The sequence below is a fragment of the Uloborus diversus genome, chromosome 2 (genome assembly GCF_026930045.1).
Source record: "Uloborus diversus isolate 005 chromosome 2, Udiv.v.3.1, whole genome shotgun sequence".
Taxonomy (NCBI): Eukaryota; Metazoa; Arthropoda; class Arachnida; order Araneae; family Uloboridae; genus Uloborus; species Uloborus diversus.
In genome coordinates, this window is record NC_072732.1 from 66,771,321 (window position 1) to 66,789,332 (window position 18,012).

An 18,012-nucleotide genomic window follows, 5' to 3' on the forward strand; every position below is an offset into this window, starting at 1 on the left:
TTTTGAAAGAGTGCTTAATTTTGATTTGGAAACTTGAGTTTTTAATTCATATTCATTCATGCTATATTTGTCATTTTAAAGCTCCACGGCCATCTCTTCTGAATAGTGGCGATGATGATGATGATGATTTAATGAGTAAGAAAAAACAGAAAAGAGGAGTGCTACCTAAGCATGCTACAAGCATCATGAGATCTTGGTTATTTCAACACATAGTTGTAAGTGTTATTTTTCAAATGTATTTGCATTATTGTTTGAATCCCAACTTTTCAGTGTTAGAAATACAAATTAAAATTTAGGCATCACCTATGATGCCTAATATGTTTTCAAAGGAATGAAAAAGGAAATGAAAAACCTAAGTGCTAGTTTTCATAAATCAAGCATACTCGAAGTTATAAATGAAATTAGTTTAAATGGAAATAATGTGCATATGCATTTAAATGTTGTTAAAATCAGGGCTGTGGAGTCAGAGTCGGACTGATTCCGGGTTTCTTTTTTTCTTTAATTTTCAATGACTCTCCTTGCATTTTTTAAAAAACTGACTACCAATTAATTTGATTACATGTATAAAGGCCTACTAATAAGAAAATATCTCATTGTGGCAACCACCTGGCTTGATTGTTTATCAAACTTTCTGTAACAACTACCTATGCCATATCCTAGTTTACTTATTTTTTAACTTTATTTAATTGATAGCAACTGTCAGCAAACACTTATGTCGCCTAACATTTTCAAAGCAATCACTTTCAAATAAAAATAATAATATATTTTTTACCTCGATCTCAGTTTTAAAATAGTGAAATGATGTATGTATAGCTTGAGCAAGTCGGGAAACTTGTGAGGGTGCTTGGTAAATTCAAATAAGTGCTGGCATGAAAGCACAAATCCAAAAGATCTGATAAAATAAAAATGTGTGTGGTTTTTTTTTTTTTAATCTAAAGACTTTATCTGAGAAAGCTTGGTTATCACTAAAAAGTACAAAATAAAATCAGTACATGATTTATTGGTTACAACACTCAATAATTGTAGTTAATCCTAAAATCTTCATATTAAGGTTAATTCTAAAGCTGCTAAAAAAATTAAAATTAAAAAATTGAGCCAAGAAATCTAGTTATAGTAAAAGCTATTTGTACAAAGCTGTATTCCGCCGCATTTTATGTAAAATTTGCTCCAGACGTACATGTACCCAACCTCTCCTCACAATGTAGAGCAATATTTTAGTTGAAATTTTTATGATGAAATTCAAGATTTATCATAGGGGAAATTTTTCGGAATTAAAGTATCTTAATCTTTACAAACTCTAAAATTAAGTTGAGGTGTGACTTCTCTATGTAACATAAAGAAATGTTTCACACTTATTTAAAAAGAACACAAAAGACACAAATTTTATTTGAATAAATGCATTTTTGCTTGCTAAAGTAGTAATACTAGAGTCAGAGATACACCGCGATTCGTCTATAAATCCTTCTTTGATGGAAGATCAGTAATTGACATTTTTTTTAAAAATTGTGAAGATGTGCCTAGAAAGTCAATTTAATCCTGTTTTTTTTTTCAGCTTATAAAAAATGCAAAATGAACTAAATCATGTGATAGTTTCTTGGCAAAACCATAATATTAATTGAAACGGCATGTAGTGTTTACATTTTTAAGAACAAATCAGCAACTGCTTTGAAATTCTCAAAGAAGTAGCATCTGAGTTCTTTGATAACACCTATTTATAAAGTTATAATTTTCTTTTTTACATAATATTTTATGGTTAAAATATCAATTCATTTAAAAAAACTTAAATAATGTATGAGTTTGTTTAATAACCTTGTCCATATGCCATAATCATTATGAAAATGTTCCTAATAAAAAACGCTCATTTTACAGCATCTTGGTGAAATTATCTAGCGTTTAGTGTTTAATTGACTTGAAATGTTAAAGATAATTTACATCTCCATTCATAGTAGAAAAGTGAATAGTATTTAATTACTTAAAAGTACATTAATTGGTGAAATACACCGCCAGCTCAGTCATTTCCAGCCGAGGACTGCAGTTTCGTGCTTATTAGCACTCATCAGCCCGGCATAGGAAAGTGACTGAGCTGGAGATGGAAAACCTCTTAAGGAAGCCAAGAGTGCGAAACAAACTGGTAGCTAATATGCTGAATGCTAAATAATATACAAATACAAATACAAAAGTGACGACCAGCAACAGGCTCTGGGCCCAGCTAGACTGGTCCTAGTCAATTTACAATCCCCAGTGAAGATCAATGGCCCTCTTAAAACTGTCTACTCCCTTGCTCATTACCACTTCTTCCGGTAAGCTGTTCCAAGGTTCCACTACCCTGCTAAAATAATAATTTTTCCTAATATCCATGTTAGCCTGAGATTTATATAGCTTAAAACAATGACCCCTTGTCCTGTTTTCAGTGCTAAACTTTAGCCCCGTAACATCTTTCGTTTTAATAAATTTAAACAGCTGAATCATGTCCCCTCGGTCTCTTCTTTGCTCAAGACTGTACATTTTTAGCCTTCTAAGCCTGGAATCATAATCTAAGTGGGAAAGTCCACTTATTAGCCTTGTAGCCCGCCTTTGAACCCTTTCCAATACATTAATGTCTTTCTTAAGATAAGGAGACCAAAACTGAACAGCATACTCCAAATGGGGTCTTACCAAACTTCTATATAAGGGCAGAAGAACTTCTTTAGATTTATTTGAAATAGATCTATTGATAAACCCAAGCATCTTATTGGCTTTGTTGCTAGCAATGCTGCACTGTTGGCTAAACTTTAAATCCTGACTTATTAGGACCCCCAGATCAGTAACTTTGTCTACCTGGCTAATGACTGAACCTTGCAAATAATAACTTGTACACTTATTTCCATGCCCTAAATGTAGCACTTGACGTTTCCCAACATTAACAGCCATACCCCATTTATCAGCCCACTCCGTAATATGATCTAGATCCTCTTGCAGCTGATTTGCTTGTTCATCATTTTCTACAGTCCCCATAACTTTGACATCATCAGCAAAACAATTCATGTTCCCAGAAATATTTTTGTGAATATCGTTCATAAAGACAATGAACAAAACAGGCCCTAACACTGAGCCTTGAGGAACCCCGCTTAAGACCTCACTCCAATTAGAATAATTTCCCCTTACAACTACTCTTTGTTTCCTTCCGGTCAGCCAATTTTTTACCCAAATGAAAGTTTTCCCTCCTATTCCTATATCAGCTAATTTGCTAAGTAGAGCAACATGTGGTACCTTATCGAAAGCTTTTTGAAAATCAATGTAAACAACATCTACAGGCTTCTTATTGTCCAAAACCATGGTAACTTTGTCATAGAAATGTAATAAATTAGTTGCACAAGATTTACCTTTCCTGAAACCGTACTGAAAACTAGTCAATAGATTATTAGTCTCTAGAAAATTTACTATATTAATTTTCATCAATGTTTCAAAAATTTTGCAAATCACCGAAGTTAGACTCGCAGGTCTATAATTTCCCGCACTCCCTTTAGGCCCTTTCTTGAAGAGCGGTGTAATGTTAGCCAGCTTCCAGTCCTCTGGCACTGTCCCCGAATTATAAGAAGCATTGAAAATGTTTGCGATTACATCTGCTAATTCCTCTGCACATTCAACTAAAATTTTCGGATAAATGTTATCTGGCCCCGGAGCCTTAGTCTCTTTAATTTTTTTCAAATGAAGTAAAACGTCATCCCTGGAAAATACAAAGTCCTCAAGCTGTACTATAGCTTGTGTCTTGTTGGTGTCAACTGTTGAGATACAGTTATCGTTAAAAACACTCGAAAAAAAGTTATTAAGAACATTAGCAATATCACTATCGTCCTGAATTAAAATTCCGTGCTCATCAACCAGTGGCCCAATATGACTATTTCGAACTTTCCCCGAATTAGCGTAGGCAAAAAACCTCTTGGGATTCCTGTTTATGTTATCTGCCAGTCTTTGCTCCAACTCTCTTTTCTGAATCCGTACCAAATACTTAAATTTACGTCTTGCCTTACAATATTGGAGCCTATCTGCACTGTGACCTGTTTCTCTAAACCTATGAAAAGTAGCTTGCTTGTAATTTAGAGCGTCTTTAGTTTCCCTGGAGAACCACATTGGCCAAATTTTAGTGTTGACACCCTTTCTCCTAAAAGGAACATGATCCCTAACCGTAAACCCCTAACCCCTGAACAGAACCTTCCATGTCGCAGAAAACTAGATCTAAAATCGCGTCCTGTCGAGTACCCTGAGTTACAATTTGATCTAAGAAACAGTCACCAATTACTTTCAAAAATTCCACTTCTCTGCTATTACTATGGTAAAAATTATTCCAATCAATTCCCGGAAAATTAAAATCTCCCATTATGATGACTGACCCCTTGTTAGAAATGTCACTAATAATACTAAACATCTGTTCGTCTTGACCCTGGCTTAAGTTGGGTGGCCTATAAATATTCCCCAAACGTAGTTTTTTGCCCTTATTACTAATCAACTCCAGCCAAATCATATCAATCTCATTAGGTTTATCATTAATTACCAATTCATTGCAAATTAAAGTGTCTCTGACATAAAATAAAACCCCACCACCTCTTTTACCTACTCTATCTTGTCTAAACAAATTATACCCAGCAATAGATAATAAATCATCATCACTTTCGGTAGCCCATGTCTCGGTAACTCCAATAATATCCAACCTCTCGTCTATAATTATGCTTTTCAATTCTTCCATCTTGTTCCTAATACTACGAGCATTTGTATAAAAAACCTTAAGTAAGCCCATCTTACTTTTATTTAATGCTGCACGATTGTTTGAATCCCAAGTGTTAAAATCTTTTCTCTTATTAGCCACCCTATTTCCGTTTCTACTAAAATCCCAATAGTTAGTACCCTTTCGAATTCTGCTCCTTAAACCATGCCCACCATTCCAACTTAGTTTTTTGATTCTAAAGCCTCTAAAACCAAACCATTAACCATTTTGACCCCTGTAGAGCTCAGATGTAGGCCATCCCTAGCAATCCAATCTCATTTACATCTACTCCACACATCAATAAACCTGATACTACGCTTAACGCAAATTTCCTTGAGTACCAGGTTCATACACCTAGCCCGTTGGTTTAACCGACTCCTATGCACTCCATACCTGGGAAGCAAACCAACCACTTGGACATTTGCCGAACAGTTGGTTACTTCGTCCAACAGGGAATCCCATTCCTTTGTAAACTCATCATTGTTACTATGGCCTACATCATTAGTTCCCACCCACAAAGTAACTACATCCTCTTTATTAAATACCCCCTTCTTTTCAGCAACCCTATTTACATCTCTCACCCGAGCCCCTGGCATACAACATCTAGCCACCTTACGTCTAACTCTGCCTATTGAGTTTCCCACCTCACGCACCATTGAATCTCCCAAAATTATACCCTTTGTTTCCCAGTCAGTCGCCTCAGCAATAACTTTCCCCTTTACCTCTGGAATTTTCCCACTATCTAACACACAGCTAATTCCCACATCCTTTTTACTAACTTCCTCCTTTAATTCTGGAATATTCCCACTATCTAATGGGGGGTGGGGGAATTTTCCCACTATCTAACACACAGCTAATTCCCACATCCTTTTTACTAACTTCCTCCTTTAATTCTGGAATATTCCCACTATCTATATGGAGGGGGGTCCAAAAAAGTCATTTGTGAGGGGCCCGAAAATTTCTGTGCACGCCCTGCCGCCCCTGATCGTAGTCCAGACTTGCTTTCCCGTATGTGGTTCTGAGATGAAAATACTCGTATAGCGATAATTTACAATAGACCAATGAAATATCTTGTCAACTGGCAGGATTTAGTTCAATCTGTCACAATCAGTAAATACCAAGAGCGTGCATAGAAATTTTGGAGCCCACCACAAATGACTTTTACGGGCCCCCTCCATCTTGTTTACCCCTACATCCCTACATTTATTTAACCCCTCATTTAAACAATCTCAAGCTCCCTTCAAGCTGGGAACAGGGCCAACAGGCATCCCTGCCCCCCCTCCCCTTGTGCATGTCCCTGCTCACAATTAACTCCCCTAAGAATGGCCCCCACGGCCCACGCAATTATAGCAGAGCCGGGGCTGCTTTCTCTAATGGTGCAGGCCCCTTCAATTTTTGTTAATAAATATACAAATATAAGTTTTTAACGCTCTTTTTTTGTCCCGGGCCCTTGTCGGACCCCGTTTTCTTTGGCCTCCTTTTGTTTTCTTAATGTGGGAGTCATGGCCCCCAAAGCTCTAAAAACTAGAGAGAAAGTTGATAAGAGAGGAAAGCAATCTCACGTGTGGACTTTTACTATTTACTTTGGTCCCTGCTTAGGATAAAAAAAAAACCTGTTCCCAAACACCTTTTTTTATATTATGACACTTTAAAGAATGTTAGGTGTGAATTTAGTTGTATTAAGTTCAATAAAAAAATTGCTTCAAGTGACCCACTCAGCGGTTGGCCCAGTCGGGGATCCCCGACTAGCCAACCTGGCCATTCCGCCCCTGCCCCCCCCCCCGTTCAAATTAGTGATTGTGAAAATCATTTGATATTCATTAATTATTGTCTATGAAGGCAGATATTTTCAAGTTAAAAATTGATTTTAGATACCCATAATGTTTAATTAACACATTGCATCCTCTTTCAATTTTAGCATCCATATCCCACTGAAGATGAAAAGAAGCAAATAGCTCACCAGACAAACCTTACCTTGCTGCAAGTTAATAATTGGTATGTTCTTTTCAATAAATTGGGGCTTTGGAGTACTAAAAATGTATTAAAAAAAGAAAAAACACGCTTTTTGTCTCTTTCCTGAAACATTTAGGTTCATAAATGCTCGACGGAGAATTTTACAGCCGATGCTTGACGCCAGTAACCCAGAAACTAACCACAAGGCCAAAAAGACAAAAACACAGTCAAGTCGTCCCGTGCAAAGGTTTTGGCCGGAGAACATAGCTTCTATTCAACCTCAGGTGCAAAATCCGAATGAAGCTGAAGGAAGCCCATGTGAAAATAATCAAATGGGTAATTCTGGTGATGCTCAAGCAAGTACATCAGGTAGTTATTTTTTTCTTAAATTCTTTTACTGTGATAGTGAAAATTTATTACATTCTTATATTTTTGAATGTGTTTTATTCAGTGATTGGAAAAATTAAATTATTTTCATTGCAACAACTACGACTACTTTAATACAAATGTAGTTAACTACCACTACTTTCTTTTACATGTTGCGGCTACAAACTACTTTTGAAATGTAGTCGCTACTTTGCTGCTTTAAAAAAAAAAAAGAAGCATACACACACACACTACAAATTAATTAAAAACAGAAGCGGCATGTGAGGCTTATAAGTGCGAAGGCAAATTTTTTTAGGTAGTTGAAGACCATTTTAGGTTATCTTGAGTGTGTAGCGGGGGGGGGGGGGGGAGTGTTCTCTCTCATAAATGTTTTGGAATGAAAGAGCTCGGAGGTTCTCATAGTATTTTTTTTTTTTTTTTTGAACTGATGAACTCAATCTTGAACTTTCTTTGTAGACTTCAGAGAAATATCTCTGGATTTTTTTTTTCTAAATTGGAGTCTTAAAAATGCAGTTTTAGGCTATCTAGAATTTTTCTTTGAGTCTCTTCTTGAATTTTTTTCCGCTAACTGGAGTCTTTATAATGCAAATGTAGGTCATCTTTAAATTTAAAGAAAGGAGGGAGTGCACTCGGAAAATTTTCCAGGATTTTCTCCTGGAAAATTTTTAAAGTTGAAATTTTAAACAATATTTGGTGACGTTAATGTTCGGGTAATCTCACCCAGAATGTTTTGAAATTGAAATCTTAACGTTGATGCAATCTTTGATGATGAAAAATGTGCAGGAGCAGACCCCCTGTTTGCCCCCCCCCCAAATTGCTGCCACTGCTTAAAAATGTAGTTACTACAGTAACGTCACTACTGGTAGCGCACCAATTACGACCACTGGTTTTATTAACAAATAATATTAGAGCATTGAGCTTTTGAATCAGGGTTTGGTTTTTGACATGACAATTATATAATGCTGTTTTCAACTGTCAAAAACCTGTCAAAAATCTTTACTATCAAAATCTGTTGGTGAATGATAGCTAGCTGAATAAACATATCAGGTATATGAATGAAGTAAAAATTAAGGTAAATAAAGCAAATTCTCAAGAAAATACATCATTTTAGCTATTTCCAGTTCTCTCACGACTTTTCTGGTTGTTTGGCGAGTTTTTCACTCTGATTAAGAGGCTCCATTGTAGCCTGAAATAGCTATAATGCTTTTTTAGAATTTGGGCTTTATTTACGTTGGTTTTTCACTTTATTCATTAGCTTGTTCTTCCAGTCTGAAGAGTCTCCTTTTGCTTTGTGTTTCTGTTCAGTGAAGTTGGATTATTTGTTGCCCATATAATTTTTAAATTTAGTCGCTAATTTGTAAATAATAATTTGTTTTATGAAAATGCCTTTGTAAATAAAATACTCTTCCTTGTGGTTAGAAAAAACAGATAGAAATGGATCAAGATCAGCACATGGTGCCATGGAGAAAAAGATGAATTTAAAGCATTTTGTTCTGTTTCTACATTAACTTTCAATGAATAGTTGTAGTAGGTCTAGTCCTCAATTGTCATAATACCAGAGGAAATCCCTCTCTCAAAGGACAGCTAAACAGAAAAAAAGATGCCAGAGTGGCTTCAAACAGCTAAAAAACAAACTTATCGTGAGAAAAAAAATATACATGAGTATTGTAGATGAAAACTTATTTTGATTTACTCGTTAAAAAGCAAAATAAGCGGATTTCTGAAAAAGAGTAACGTAAAATTAAGAATATTGCAACATTATCAGCCTTTTCCAGGAACCAGCAGGCATTGACGTCAGAAGCGGGATAACATTTGAAACGAACAACGTAAAATCGGGGTTTGAATTGCCCGTTTAAATAACTCCGGTTAATTATTTATTTAACCCAGATTCAAATCGTAAGATTTGAACCAAGCTACCTGGGCCCAGCTAGCCTGGTCCTAGTCAGTTTACTAGTCTCTAATGAAGGCCCTCTTAAAGCTATCTACCCCCTCACTCGGTATCGCCTCTACTGGTAAGCTTTTCCAAGTGCCCCCGACCCTACTAAAGTAGTAATTTTTCCTAATTTCTAGGTTAGCCTGAGACTTAAACAGCTTAAAACAATGACCTTTTGTTCTGCTTTCCGTGCAAAAATGTAACCCATTAACATCTTTCATTTTGATAAAATTAAAGGGGTATCTAGTCTAGAGACTCAATTTTGAGGCGATTTTGCGGGCATAATAAAAAGAAATGTAAACAATTTTCCTATCAATTTTTTATTGATACTTGAGAATAAAATTGTATAATAGTGGAAAAAAAAATCAAAATAGAAAGTAGTAGAAGCCGGCAATGTGGGGACTCAGAAGAAAAAGGTGTCTACTGGTTGACAAGATTCCAATGCTCCTGTTGATCTGAAATATGAAATTAAAGTTGATTCTAATTAAAGAAACATGTAGAATTGTCTCGACTTGGCCAATTTAGAAAAAAGTTTTTTTGCACAAAATGGCGTCTCTTTGGAAAAAAAAAAGTTTATTTTTGGCTCTTTTTTTCAACTTTGGTATTTTTTTAAAAATACCTTAAAATCCTGAAAGTAACCCCCCCTATCGATTATAGCCTCCCCTTTTTTTGTGGAAAAAAAAAGGTCTCCACGGTTTATTCCTTCCAAAATGTCTAGACTCCTTTTGATGCAAGGGTGCCCTTTTTTTTGCTCATATATATTACAAAAGAAATTTATACCATTGTATTGCTTTTTATTCATTTTGGAAGGAGCATTTTTGTTCTGACTTGTGAAACTGAACAATCTTCAACACGGGGCCATTTTGAAAACGTGACGCTATTTTGGAAACGTGTTGCTTAAAAAGTAGCGCAAAACTTAAAAATAAGCTTTTTAAGGAAGAGAAATAATGTAATTGAACGAGTTTAGGATCAACAGAAATGTAAATTTTACTAAATCAAGTAAGAGATTTGTCTGTGTTTGAGTTCACGAACTTTGTAATGCTCAGTTTTCGAAATTACGATCTTCATAACGAATTTGCGGCCGTGATTGCGATTTTTGCTTCCATTCTGAAAAAAGAACATTAAGATTTTGCTTCTTTTACTGCAACCTTACAGTATTATGTAAATAGGGTTGCTGAAAAGAAGGGGGTATTTAATAAAGAGGATGTAGTTACTTTGTGGGTGGGAACTAACGATGTAGGCCATAGTAACAATGATGAGTTTACAAAGGAATGGGATTCCCTGTTGGACAAAGCAACCAACTGTTCGGCAAATGTCAAAGTGGTTGGTTTGCTTCCCAGGTATGGAGTGCATAGGAGTTGGTTAAACCAACGAGCTAGGTGTATGAACCTGGTACTCAAGGAAATTTGCGTTAAGCGTAGTATCAGGTTTATTGATGCGTGGAGTAGATGTAAACGAGATTGGATTGCTAGGGATGGCCTACATCTGAGCTCTACAGGGGTCAAAATGGTTAGTGGTTTGGTTTTAGAGGCTTCAGAATCAAAAAACTAAGTTGGAATGGGGGGCATGGTTTAAGGAGCAGAATTCGAAAGGGTACTAACTATCGGGATTTTAGTAGAAACGGAAATAGGGTGGCTAATAAGAGAAAAGATTTTAACACTTGGGATTCAAACAATCGTGCAGCATTAAATAAAAGTAAGATGGGCTTACTTAAGGTTTTTTATACAAATGCTCGTAGTATTAGGAACAAGATGGAAGAATTGAAAAGCATAATTATAGAGGAGAGGTTGGATATTATTGGAGTTACCGAGACATGGGCTACCGAAAGTGATGATGATTTATTATCTATTGCTGAGTATAATTTGTTTAGACAAGATAGAGTAGGTAAAAGAGGTGGTCTGGTTTTATTTTATGTCAGAGACACTTTAATTTGCAATGAATTGGTAATTAATGATAAACCTAATGATATTGATATGATTTGGCTGGAGTTGATTAGTAATAAGGGCAAAAAACTACGTTTGGGGAATATTTATAGGCCACCCAACTTAAGCCAGGGTCAAGACGAACAAATGTTTAGTATTATTAGTGACATTTCTAGCAAGGGGTCAGTCATCATAATGGGAGATTTTAATTTTCCAGGAATTGATTGGAATAATTTTTTACCATAGTAATAGCAGAGAAGAGGAATTTTTGAAAGTAATTGGTGACTGTTTCTTAGATCAAATTGTAACTCAGGGTACTCGACAGGACGCGATTTTAGATCTAGTTTTCTGCAACATAGAAGGCTCTGTTCAGGGGTTATGTGTAGGGGAACACATTGGAGATAGTGACCACAACAGTATTAGGTTTGGGATTAAATTTGATATGCACAAAGTAGAGAATTTTAGGTTTGTGCCCAATTTCAGAAATACTGACTTTGTGGCACTTCGGCAGAGTTTGAAAGCAGTTTTTTCTTCTGGATTGGACAATAGCGATGTGAATCTTCAGTGGGCAGAGTTTAAGGAAAATCTAGCGAATACGGTTAGGGATCATGTTCCTTTTAGGAGAAAGGGTGTCAACACTAAAATTTGGCCAATGTGGTTCTCCAGGGAAACTAAAGACGCTCTAAATTACAAGCAAGCTGCTTTTCATAGGTTTAGAGAAACAGGTCACAGCGCAGATAGGCTCCAATATTGTAAGGCAAGGCGTAAATTTAAGTATTTGGTACGAATTCAGAAAAGAGAGTTGGAGCAAAGACTGGCAGATAACATAAACAGGAATCCCAAGAGGTTTTTTGCATACGCTAATTCGGGGAAAGTTCGAAATAGTCATATTGGGCACTGGTTGATGAGCACGGAATTTTAATTCAGGACGATAGTGATATTGCTAATGTTCTTAATAACTTTTTTTCGAGTGTTTTTAACGATAACTGTATCTCAACAGTTGACACCAACAAGACACAAGCTATAGTACAGCTTGAGGACTTTGTATTTTCCAGGGATGATGTTTTACTTCATTTGAAAAAAATTAAAGAGACTAAGGCTCTGGGGTCAGATAATATTTATCCGAAAATTTTAGTTGAATGTGCAGAGGAATTAGCAGATGTAATCGCAAACATTTTCAATGCTTCTTATAATTCGGGGACAGTGCCAGAGGACTGGAAGCTGGCTAACATTACACCGCTCTTCAAGAAAGGGTCTAAAGGGAGTGCGGGAAATTATAGACCTGTGAGTCTAACTTCGGTGGTTTGCAAAATTTTTGAAACATTGATGAAAATTAAGATAGTAAATTTTCTAGAGACTAATAATCTATTGACTAGTTTTCAGTACGGTTTCAGGAAAGGTAAATCTTGTGCAACTAATTTATTACATTTCTATGACAAAGTTACCATGGCTTTGGACAATAAGAAGCCTGTAGATGTTGCTTACATTGATTTTCAAAAAGCTTTCGATAAGGTACCGCATGTTGCTCTACTTAGCAAATTAGCTGATATAGGAATAGGAGGGAAAACTTTCACTTGGTTAAAAAATTGGCTGACCGGAAGGAAACCAAGAGTAGTTGTAAGGGGAAATTATTCTAATTGGAGTGAGGTCTTAAGCGGGGTTCCTCAAGGATCAGTGTTAGGGCCTGTTTTGTTCATTGTCTTTATGAACGATATTCACAAAAATATTTCTGAGAACATGAATTGTTTTGCTGATGATGTCAAAGTTATGGGGACTGTAGAAAATGAAGAACAAGCAAATCAGCTGCAAGAGGATCTAGATCATATTACGGAGTGGGCTGATAAATGGGGTATGGCTGTTAATGTTGGGAAATGTCAAGTGCTACATTTAGGGCATGGAAATAAGTGCACAAGTTATTATTTGCAAGGTTCAGTCATTAGTCAGGCAGACAAAGTTACTGATCTGGGGGTCTTAATAAGTCAGGATTTAAAGTTTAGCCAACAGTGCAGCATTGCTAGCAACAAAGCCAATAAGATACTTGGGTTTATCAATAGATCTATTTCAAATAAATCTAAAGAAGTTCTTCTGCCCTTATATAGAAGTTTGGTAAGACCCCATTTGGAGTATGCTGTTCAGTTTTGGTCTCCTTATCTTAAGAAAGACATTAATGTATTGGAAAGGGTTCAAAGGCGGGCTACAAGGCTAATAAGTGGACTTTCCCACTTAGATTATGATTCCAGGCTTAGAAGGTTAAAAATGTACAGTCTTGAGCAAAGAAGAGACCGAGGGGACATGATTCAGCTGTTTAAATTTATTAAAACCAAAGATGTTACGGGGCTAAAGTTTAGCACTGAAAACAGGACAAGGGGTCATTGTTTTAAGCTATTTAAATCTCAGGCTAACATGGATATTAGGAAAAATTATTATTTTAGCAGGGTAGTGGAACCTTGGAACAGCTTACCGGAAGAGGTGGTAATGAGCAAAGGAGTAGACAGTTTTAAGAGGGCCATTGATCTTCACTGGGGATTGTAAATTGACTAGGACCAGTCTAGCTGGGCCCAGAGCCTGTTGCTGGTCGACACTTTTGTATTTGTATTTGTAAAACATCGATGTTTCCAAAACATCGACATCGATGTCGCACCCCTACTACTTAGTTTAGCGTTTCTTTAAAAATTGTATATAATTACTAGAGGACCTGTCAGACTTTGTTCTGTTCAAACTTTGCAAATTGAAAAGTTAAAAAGTTTCAATAAACTATCAAGTGTTTGAACCGTTTTGTTTAAAAAATTAAGTAAAAAGGAAATGATTTAAGCTGCTTGGTGTCAGAATGCGTATATTTATTACAGTTTGATTTTTTCTAATGTACACTGAGCAGTTGTTCTATTAACTATTTTTTCTCCAGCACTTGATGGCTTGTTCCTTCAGCCATACTCAAAGCATAAAAAGCGTCCTCAGATATTAAGTTTAAAAAACTAACTACCCATCCAGAACAAACGGGAAATCCCGCTGCAACGTCCGCCATATGAAAAAGAACAAAACTCTCGAAAGGATATTGTTTTAAAAAATGATAAAGGTAAAAACAGTTCTCTGGAAAAGCAAAGCCTCCCTCCAGATGTAAAATAAACAAATTCTTCAACTAAAATGACTAAACACTCTTTAAAAACGAAAACCCATTCTTTGCAATTTGAAATATTCCGCCAAACAAACAAAAAATACAATAAATTACATTGACAGTAGCTTTAAAGTGTAAACAAATGATCACTCAACTCTATCGTTTATAGCTAAAGTCGCGAAGCCACCACGTTACTGTAATCCAGCCGATCAGTGAGCGAAGCTAACTCCGACCGATTAGCGGTCCGATCTTATGAACAAAAACATTTAAAACTTCATGTATAGCCTAACTTGTTCTATCCCCCAAAGATAAAGATCTTCCACTGCACTGATATTTTGTGTACAGAACTACCCTGTTGTAATTTATCTGGACTAAAATAAAATTTGTTTCATCTTTAAATTCCATCATCTTTTCCTTTAATAATATACCTATTAGTTTGATAATCCTTAAAGTATTCTTGACAATGGTGCCAAAACTCAGATGGATTTGAGCCGATAAACAAATGTTGCTATAGGTACGGTACTTTCAGATCATTTGGTTCGGAAAACATAAAGCACCGATCCGGTCACATGGTTCAACTATGACGACAGAACACACGTTTTGCGTGAACCTTCCATATCAAGGGACCTAAAATCGTTGCTTTTAAGAAATGAAGGCTTCTCTCTCTCTCTCAACGTTTTATCAATTCTCAATATTGATATATCACAGTAGGAAATTTCATTACAAAAGCAGAGCTGGCTTTCGTATTGTTCTTTGGCAACGGGTTAAATATTTATTTCAGTTCTCGCTCAACAATAGGTTTAAAAAAATATTAATCATTTGGGAAATATAACTATCCAATGTTTAAATTAATTAATTAATTAACAAAAACGTTTCTGATTCGATCCATCGCGCGTCAAAACCATGCTTGTCACAACTTAATTACACACAAAAAGTTTGATTAAAATCGGCCCAGCCGTTTAAAAGCCTTATGGTGACAAACGTCCGCACAGAAGATTTTTATATATTAAGACTAGAGGACCCGACAGACGTTGTTCTGTTCAAACTTTGTCAATTGAAAAATTGAAAAATTTCAATAAACTATCAAGTGTTTCAACCGTTTTGTTGAAAAAATTAAGTAAATAAAAAATGTTTAAAGCTGCTTGGTGTCAGAATGCGTATATTTATTACAATTTGATTTATCTAGTGCCCGTTGAGCAGTTGTTTTATCATCTTATTTTTCTCACGTACTTCAAAGATCTTCAGAGATTGTATGGTTTGTTCCTTTAGCCATACTCAAAGGATAAAAATCATCCTCAGATATTAAGTAGAAAAAAATAACTTTCCCATCTCGTAAGAACGGGAAATCCCGCTGCAACGTCCCCCATATGAAAAAGAATAAAACAATCGAATGGATATCGTTTAAAAAATGATAAATGTAAAAACGAGTTCCCTGAATAAGCGAAAATCACTCCCCTCCCCCCTTCCGATGTAAAATAAACACTTTCTTCAATTAAATAGACTAAACACTCTTTAAAAACCAAAAACAATCCTTTGCACTTTAAAATATTTCACCAAATGAACAAAAGATACAATAAATTACATTAACAATAAGTACTAACCAAATAATCACGCAATTGTATTGTTATGGCCAAGGTAGCCAAGCCACCAAGTTCCTGTAATCCAGCCGATCAGTGAGCGAAGCGAACTCCGACCGATTAGCGGTCCCATCTTTTGAACGAAAACTTCATATATTTGCTTAATTTATTCTTTCCACCAAAGATAAAAAATCTTCCATTACACTGATCTTGTATGTATAGAACTACCCTGTTGTAATTTATCTGGACGAAAATAAAATTTATTTCGTCTTCAAATTCCACCATCTTTTCCTTTAATAATGTACTGATTAGTTTGATAATCCTTAAAGTATTTTTGCTATTGGTGCCAAAACTCAGATGGATTTGAACCGAGAAACAAATGTTGTTATGTACGGTACTATTCGATCATTTGGTTAGGAAAACCTAAAGCACCGACCCGGTCACATGGTTTAACAACGACGAAAAATACGCGTTTGGCGTGAACCTAGTGAAAGAAATCCGATTTCTTCCAGTACTTTACTTTAAAATATATCACTGGACCTAAAATCGTTGCTTTCAAGAAATGAAGGCTTCACTCTTTCTCTCTACGTTTTATCTATTCTCAATTGACATGACGCAGTAGGAAATTTCATTACAAAAAGCAGAGCTAGCTTTCTTATTGTCCTTTGGCAACGTGTTAAATATTTATTTCAATTCTCGCTCAACAATAGGTTAAAATAAATATTAATCATTTGGGAGATATATGTCATCCAATGTTTAAATTAATTAATTAATTAACTAAAACGTTTCCGATTTGATCCATCGCGCTTCGAAACCATGCTTGCTACAACTTAAATACACACAAAAAAATTGATCAAAATCGGTCCAGCCGTTTAAAAGCCTTATGGTGACAAACGTCCGCACAGAAGATTCTTATATATATTAAGATTTATTTCACGAAATATATCTATTCCTTAGCGATTGTCAAGCAGTTGATTAAAACTTCATGAGAGAGCTTTTGGATTTTTGATGTTCTACTGTACTCAGGGCCGCCAGAGCTCGACCTAGGCCCCGGGGCAAAATAGTGACTTGCGGGACCCCCTCCAACCACTAAAAAAAAAAAAAAATCCTGTTGACCGCCCTCATATCTCTTAGTTCCACTTCAGTAATGCGCAATTCTCAAGTGCGCCTTCTATACCTCGACAGCTGCTATGTAGTAATCCTAGGCGTCATCATAGATCTTAAAATAGAATAGATGTGCCTTCTCCCCACTTTTCTCCTCAGAGCGCGCGTCAACATCCCCCGTTGGACATCACGTGATCAAGGGACACCTCTCACAAGAAACTGTTTCCCCTATCGAAGAGAATCACTTTGCGCCGCGATCATTTGCACAATTAAGGGAAATTAAAGCATTTAACCCATGGGTTAAATGCTTTAAGCATGGATTAAATTAAAGCATTTAACCCATTATTAAAGAAAAGGGGAACACTCTGTCCCTCACGTAACACCTCATATTTTTCACTAAAAGTAATAATTAAAAAAGGTAACAATTTTGTTTTCATTAAGAAATCGCAAATGTATTTGTTGTATTTTTGCAAAAAATGTCCTTTGTTACTTTTTAAGTTATTACATTTTAATGAAATGTGGGACAAAATGACAGCTTTTTCATGGAATGGTCCATTAGATATTTTCCCAATCATAATTTTTGAAGCAGGCGCACAAGCTATTTAAACTTTTTTTCAAGTGCTTTAAATACTGAGTAGAAATAGACGTCTTCAAAAATCTTAAACAAAAATTGACCTTATAAATTTCCTTTTATTTCAATCAAATTTTTCAAATACAGATAAATGGTTTCAATGCGTGCTTTTTCCCACAACTTTTGAAGCCAATGCAACAATTTAACATAAAACCCTATCTAAAACCATAAACCAATTAGAAATACAAATGTAAATAGTATCGAATGTCAATTAATTCAATTAAATAACATTCTAAGATTCGCATGCGTTTCGCACCAACACTCTATTAGCCAAACAAATAACTTTGGTTTGATCCTGATTTTTAAGCAACTTCAGTGTTTTTTTTTTTTTTTTTTTTTTTTTTTTTTTAAGTACTCAGAAAATAAATTCATTTGCAATTATAAACTACATGAATGGTCATTTGACTTCCGCTCCCTCCCCAATTTTTCTTTTCTTTTTTTTTTTCGTCCAGCAGGATATGACAATTTTGACAATTTAAACTCGAGGGTGAAGAAAACTAGTGATTATTGTCCCTCAACAATATTAATTTTGTCACTTTCCTACTTGTTGGTCTTTGTGAATTATTTTCATTGTTTGAATTGACTGCGCGATACATTCCAACGCTTCAATATTTAGTAACGACTAATTTTATAAACTTGTTAACGAGAAAAT